We start from the raw sequence: 6627 nt of genomic DNA, 5'->3' as shown, positions 1-6627 counted from the left end.
GAGAGTCCAGAGCTTCCTCTGGGTCTCCAATATAGGGGCAAGGGCCCAAGCACTTAGGCCGTCCTCTACTGCTTTCCCAGAGCATTAGCAGGGAGCTGGGTCAGAAGTGGACTAGCTAGTATTTGAATTGGAGCGGATATCAGATGTGAGCCCTGCAGACTGATTTAAGCCACTAAACCACAGTGATGTCCATGAGAAAGCACCATTTTGACACAGCAGAGGCTGTGGTGGTTCTTGTGTGTGCCTGTAACAAGGGGATTTTAGCAGAGAGAAAATACTGTGTTGCCCCACTGACTTGAGTCTTGCTGAGGGTTTAACAAGGTGCTGGACACCCACGCAGGATTGTGAGGTACTTCTATCCTCTCAATATATCACAAGCTCTGGGGCCCAAACTGCCAAGATAAAGCACCCACAAATAGCTGGCACTGCGAACTTCTTGCATCCGTACTCTGTGGAAGGGGCAAGCTCCAGGGCTGAGCATATCTTCTGAACCCTGTGGTTATGAGGACCTTGAGTGCTGTGATTGTGTGAATTCGGTGACTGCATGATATGGTGTGAGGTATAGCTGATTCTCTGGGCAATCCCTGTGTCTCACATCAGAGCTCCTGATCACCTGAGGTAGTTCATTGCAAAGGGTCCCCTGGTCACAGTGAGGACTGCACATATCTTCTGTGTGGGTCATGTGCCACCATGGATGAGGGTTGTATACACTGGGGGCTAACCCTGAGCGTTGATCACTTTGGATGACAGGAGGTGAGGCTGTCATTGCGTCAATGGAGATCTACCACACCCAACGTGGGTGTCACCCTGGATTCTCACTTCACCCTGAGCACTGAGTAGAACTCCCTGGCCACACCAAGCACATGCTTCTGGGTTTTCATTGAAATAGCAGACATTACATTAAGCCACAGAGGCATAATTCACACATACAATGTATCAGAGGATAAAACCAACAAGTAATTCCACAAATGCATGAAAACTTATGCATAAATTCAAGAAACAAGAATAACAAAGATAACATGACTCCGCCAAATGGAACGTAACAACACTTCAATATGAGAATGTGAAGACCAAGAGATTGAGGAAATGCCTGAAATGGAATTCAAAAGAATGATCATAGGATTATTCAGAAGCAATAAGAAGCAAATTCATGAGTAAACAAAATCCATACATGATATGGATGGAAAATTTTCCCATGAGATTGAGATTTTAAAGCAAAATTAAATTAAAATATTAGAAATGAAGTGTTCAACATTTCAAATAAAAATACAGAGGAAACTATTAATAACAGACTTAGTGAAGCAGAAGAAAGAGTATCTGAGCTAGATGAAAAATCACAGAAAATATCAGACCAAAAAAAAGAATAAATTAGATAAATTAAAAAGTGGTCAAGATTTATGGGATACTATCAAACTAATCGACATATAGGTCGTAGGAGTTCCTGAATGTGTGGAAAGAGAATGAATGAGAAGGCAAATTCAGTGAAATAATAACAGAAAACTTCCCTAATTTGGACAAAGAAAGGGACATCCCAGTATAAGGATCACATAGAAATCCTAATAGACATGATCAGGGAATCTAAGAGGGAGGTGGAGGAAAGGTTGGAATGTGGGTGGGAGGGCAGATGGGCAGGGTGTCCCACTATGATCCTAAATCTGTATATATTAAATATATATGAAATTTGTATAACTTAAATAAAACAAAAAAAAGAAGAAGATAAAAAAGAACAGAACTTAATCATGACACATTGCAAACTTTCAAAAGTAAAACAAAGAAAAGATTCTAAAATGTGCACGAGGGAAATGCCAGATCATTTTCAGAGGATTTCCAGTCAACTCACAGCTGATTTCTCACCAGAAAGGCTACAGGCTAGGGGAGACTGGAGAGATAGTCCAAGTCTTAAGAGAAAAACAACAACAAAAAAAAAAACTGTCAGCCCAGAACATACTACTTTGCAAAGTTCTCATTTGTGAATTAAGTTGAAATAAAAACCTCCCTTAACAAACAGAAATTGCAAGTTTGTCACCACTTGTCCAGCCCTATAAATGATGCTTAAAGATATGCCACATACAGAAACACAGCTAGTTATCATTATGTATGAATGAATGTGAAGGCAGAAAATCTCCTAGGAAATCCAAAGCAAATAATATGAACACTTATGGGGAAATGGAAGGGCCAAGTCGTTACTTCTTTATAGTAAGCTTGAATGTAAATGGTCCATTCTCCAATTAACAAGTACAGATTAGTTGAATGGATTAAAAAACAAGACCAGACACCACAGATACACACAAGGGGCTGGCATTGTTTAATAGCAGGTAATACCACCGTCCGTAGTGGCATCCAATATGGGTATTGGTTGGAGTCCTGGCTCCTCCACTTCAAATTCAGCTCTCTGCTATGGCCTGGGAAAGCAGTAGAAAATGACCCAAGTCCTTGGGCCCCTAAAAGCACATGGGAGACCCAGAAGAATCTCCTGGCTCTTAGCTTTGGTTGGGCTCATCTCTGCACATTGCAGTCATCTGGGAAGTGAACCAGAGGACAGACGACCTCTCTATCTCTCTCTGCCTCTACCTCTCTGTAATTCTGCCTTTCACATAAATAAATGAATCTTTGTTAAAAAAAAAAAGATATACATGGGGCTGGTGCTGTGGTGCAGTGAGTTAACACCCTGGCCTGAAGCGCTGGCATCCCATATGGGCACTGGTTCGAGACCCAGCTGCTCCACTTTCAATCCAGCTCTCTGCTGTGGCCTGGGAAAGAAGTGGAAGATGGCCTAAGTCCTTGGGCCCCTGAACCCGTGAGGGAGACTCGGAAGAAAGCTCCTGGCTCTTGGCTTCAGATTGGCACAGCTCCGGCTGTTGTGGCCAATTGGGGAGTGAACCATCGGATGGAAGGCCCCTCTCCGTGTGTGTGTGTGTAACTCTAACTTTCAAGTGAACAAATAAATCTTAAAAAAAAAAAGACACACACAAAATGAAAGTTAAAGGATGGAAAAAGATACTCCATGCTAACAGAAAGCAAAATCTAACAGGTGTGTGTATACTAGTATCAGACAAAATAGACTTTAACACAAAAACTCTTAAAAGAGACAAAGAAGGGTATTGAATAATGATTAAGGCGTGAATTCAACAGGAAGATAGATATATGCACTAAACTACCAGGGCACCTGGCTAATACAAATGTTAATTGATCTAAAGGCTGATGTAGACTCCAATACAATAGTAACAGGGCAATTCAACTACCCACTTTCATAAATGCACAGATCACCAGACAGAAAACCAACAAAGAAATAACAGAACTAATCTACACTGTGGATCAGATGGACCTAACTGATATCTACAGAATCTGTCAGCCCACAGTTGCAGAATACACACTGTTCTCATCAGTACATATAATTCTCTCTAGGAGAGATCATATGATAAGCCATAAAGCAAATCTCAGCAAATTAAAAAGATGAAACCATATCATGACTCTTTCCTGAACACAATAAGGTTTTCTTGAAAATATGCAAACACATGCAGACTGAATAACACATTCCTTGTTGAACAGTGGATCACATAACAAATCAAAAAAGAAATTAAACAGTTACTGTAAATGAATGAATATGTCAGTAAACCATATCAAAACATGTAACAGCAAAGACAGTGTCAAGACAGAAGTTTACAGCAGTTAGTGGCTACATCAAGAAATTAGAAAAGCATTAAATAAATGAGCTATCAGCACATCTCAAGGACCTAGAAAAACAACAACAAACCAAACTAAAATTAGTAGGAGGAAAGAAATAATTAAAAGTAGAGAAGAAATATGTAAAATTGAAACAAAAAATAACAATATGGAGTCATGAAGACACAGAAAAACTAAATGGACTGATAACCAAGATGGATATTGAATCAGTAGTAAAGATCTTTCCAAAAAGAAAAGCCAAAGGGTGGGAATACTCCCAAACTATTTATGAGGTCAACATCACCTTAATTCCAAAACCAGAAGAAGACACAACAAACGGGGAGTAGAGACAAATATCACTAACGAACATTAATGCAAAAATCCTCAACAAAATACTAGCTAGTCAAATCCAAGAACACAACAGAAACATCATCCACCTGAACCAGTGGGATTTATCTGAGGTATGCAGGGATGGTTCAACAAATACAAATCAATAAATGTGTTACATCACATTAACAAACTGAAGAATAATAACCATGTGTTGATCTCAATAGGTACAGAGAAAGGATTAGATAAAATACAACATCCTTTCATAATAAAAACTTTAAGCACATTGCATATAGAAGGAACAGTTCTCAACAAAATCAAGGCAATTTATGACAAACCCAGAGCAAGCTACATATTGAATGGGGCAAAGTTGGAGCTTTTTCCACTAAAGTCTTGAACCAGACAAGAGTGCCTGCTTTCACCAATGCTATTCAATACAGTAGAATTTTTTGGCAGAACGAGTAGGCAAAAATAGAAATCAAAGGGATCAACTGGAAAGGACAAACTCAAATTATCCTTGTTTGCAGATGACGGAAATCTATAGGGGAACCAAAAGATTCCACTAAGACACTACTGACATTCATAAGATAGTTTGGAAATATTGGAGGACATAATATTAACACAGAAAAATCAATAGCCTATGAATACTAGAAAATGCCATGGCTGAGAAAAAAACTTGTAAGGTCAATCCCATTCACAAAACTACAAAAAATAAATACCTTGGAATAAATTTAACCAAAGAGCTCTTTGATGAAAATTACAAAACATTAAAAAGGAAATAGAAGAAGACCTTAAAAATGGGAAAAAATCATTCACGTTCATGGTTTGGTATAATTAACATCATCAAAATGTCAATACTACCAAAAGCAATTTGCAGATTCAATGCAATCCCAATCAAAATGCCAATGACATTCTTCTCAGATCTAGAAATAAAATGCTAAAATTCATATGGAAACACAAGAGATCCCAAAAGCTAAAGAAATCTTAAGCAACAAAGACAAACCCAGAGGAATCACAATACCGGATTTCAAGACATACTACGGGGCAATTGTAATCAAAACAGCTTTGTACTGGCACAAAAATAATCATGTAGGCCAATGGAACAGAATAGAAATTTTGGAAAACAATCCACACATCTACATCCAACTAATCTTTGACAAAGGAGCTAGAATCAATACCTGAAGAAAGTACAGGCAGTCTCTTCAACAAGTGGTGCTGGGAAAATTGGATCCCCACATGTGGAATGTGAAACAAACCCTTACCTTACACCTTTTATAACAATCAATTCAAAGTGGATCAAAGATCTAAATCCATGACCTGATAACTTCAAATTACTAGAGAAGAATACTGGGGAAACTGCAAGACACTGATGTGGAAAAGACCCCAGAAGCACAGGAAATAAAAAAAAAAATAGACAAATTTGATTACTTTAAGCTAAGATTTTGCACTGCAAAGGGAACAGCCAACAAAGTGAAGAGGAAACCAACAGAAGGGGAGAAAATATTTGCAAACTCTGAAACTGATAAAGGATTAACATCCATAATCTATGAAGAGCTCAAGAATCTCAATCACAATAAAACAAACAATCCAGTTAAGAAAAGGGTGAAGGGCCTGAAGAGGAATTTTTCAAAAGAGGAAACTCAAATGGCCAACAGACACATATAAAATAGTTATCACGGAAATGCAAATCAAAGCCACAATGAGGTTTCACTTCACCCTATTAGAATGGCTATCATACAGAAATCAACAAACATTAAATGCTGCTGAGTATATGGTGAAAAGGGTACCCTAATCCACTACTGGTGTTAGTATAAACGACTATAGCCACTGGAGAACATTACAGAGATGCCTCAGAGTCCTGAAAATAGATCTACCATATGCTCCAGCGATCTCACTCCTGGGAATTTACCCAAACAAAATGAACTCAGCTTGTGAAAGAGTTATCTGTACACCCATGTTTATTACACCTCAATTCACACTAGCTAAGATATGGAATCAACCCAGATGTCCATCACCTGATGACTGGATAAAGAAACTGTGGTATATTTATATAATGTGGAATACTACTCAGGTATAAAAAAATTATGAAATCCCATCTTATGCTATAAAATGGATGTAACTGGAAAACATTACATTTAGTGAAATAAGGCAGTCCCAAAAAGATAAATACCCTGTGTTCCCTAATCTGTGGTAACTAATAGGGTATCATAAATGTAAGTATATGAGTAAAATTGACATTTGGAAATTCGTTGATTCGATGATTGTACTTTTGATGAATATTGTTTATTCCTTCTATGTGTTGAATTATTTACTTAGTGTATGGCTAACCTAACGAATATAAAATAAACTGAAAGTAGATCACTGTAAACATTAAAGAAAATTAAGGAAAAAAAGTGGGAGAGTGGGAACATGGGCAGGACAGAGGATTGGGTGGGTACTATTACCACGCTCTTAAATCTGTATACACAAAATATGTGAAATTTTTTCACCTTAAATTTTTTTTTGGACAGGCAGAGTGGACAGTGAGAGAGAGAGACAGAGAGAAAGGTCTTCCTTTGCCGTTGGTTCACCCTCCAATGGCCGCCGCGGCCGGAGTGCTGCAGCCGGCGCACCGTGCCGATCCGAAGGCAGGAGCCA

This window comes from Oryctolagus cuniculus, chromosome 13 (genome assembly GCF_051225735.1).
Source record: "Oryctolagus cuniculus isolate XC-2025 breed Fujian yellow rabbit chromosome 13, ASM5122573v1, whole genome shotgun sequence".
Taxonomy (NCBI): Eukaryota; Metazoa; Chordata; class Mammalia; order Lagomorpha; family Leporidae; genus Oryctolagus; species Oryctolagus cuniculus.
Note: the sequence above shows the minus strand (reverse complement) of the source record.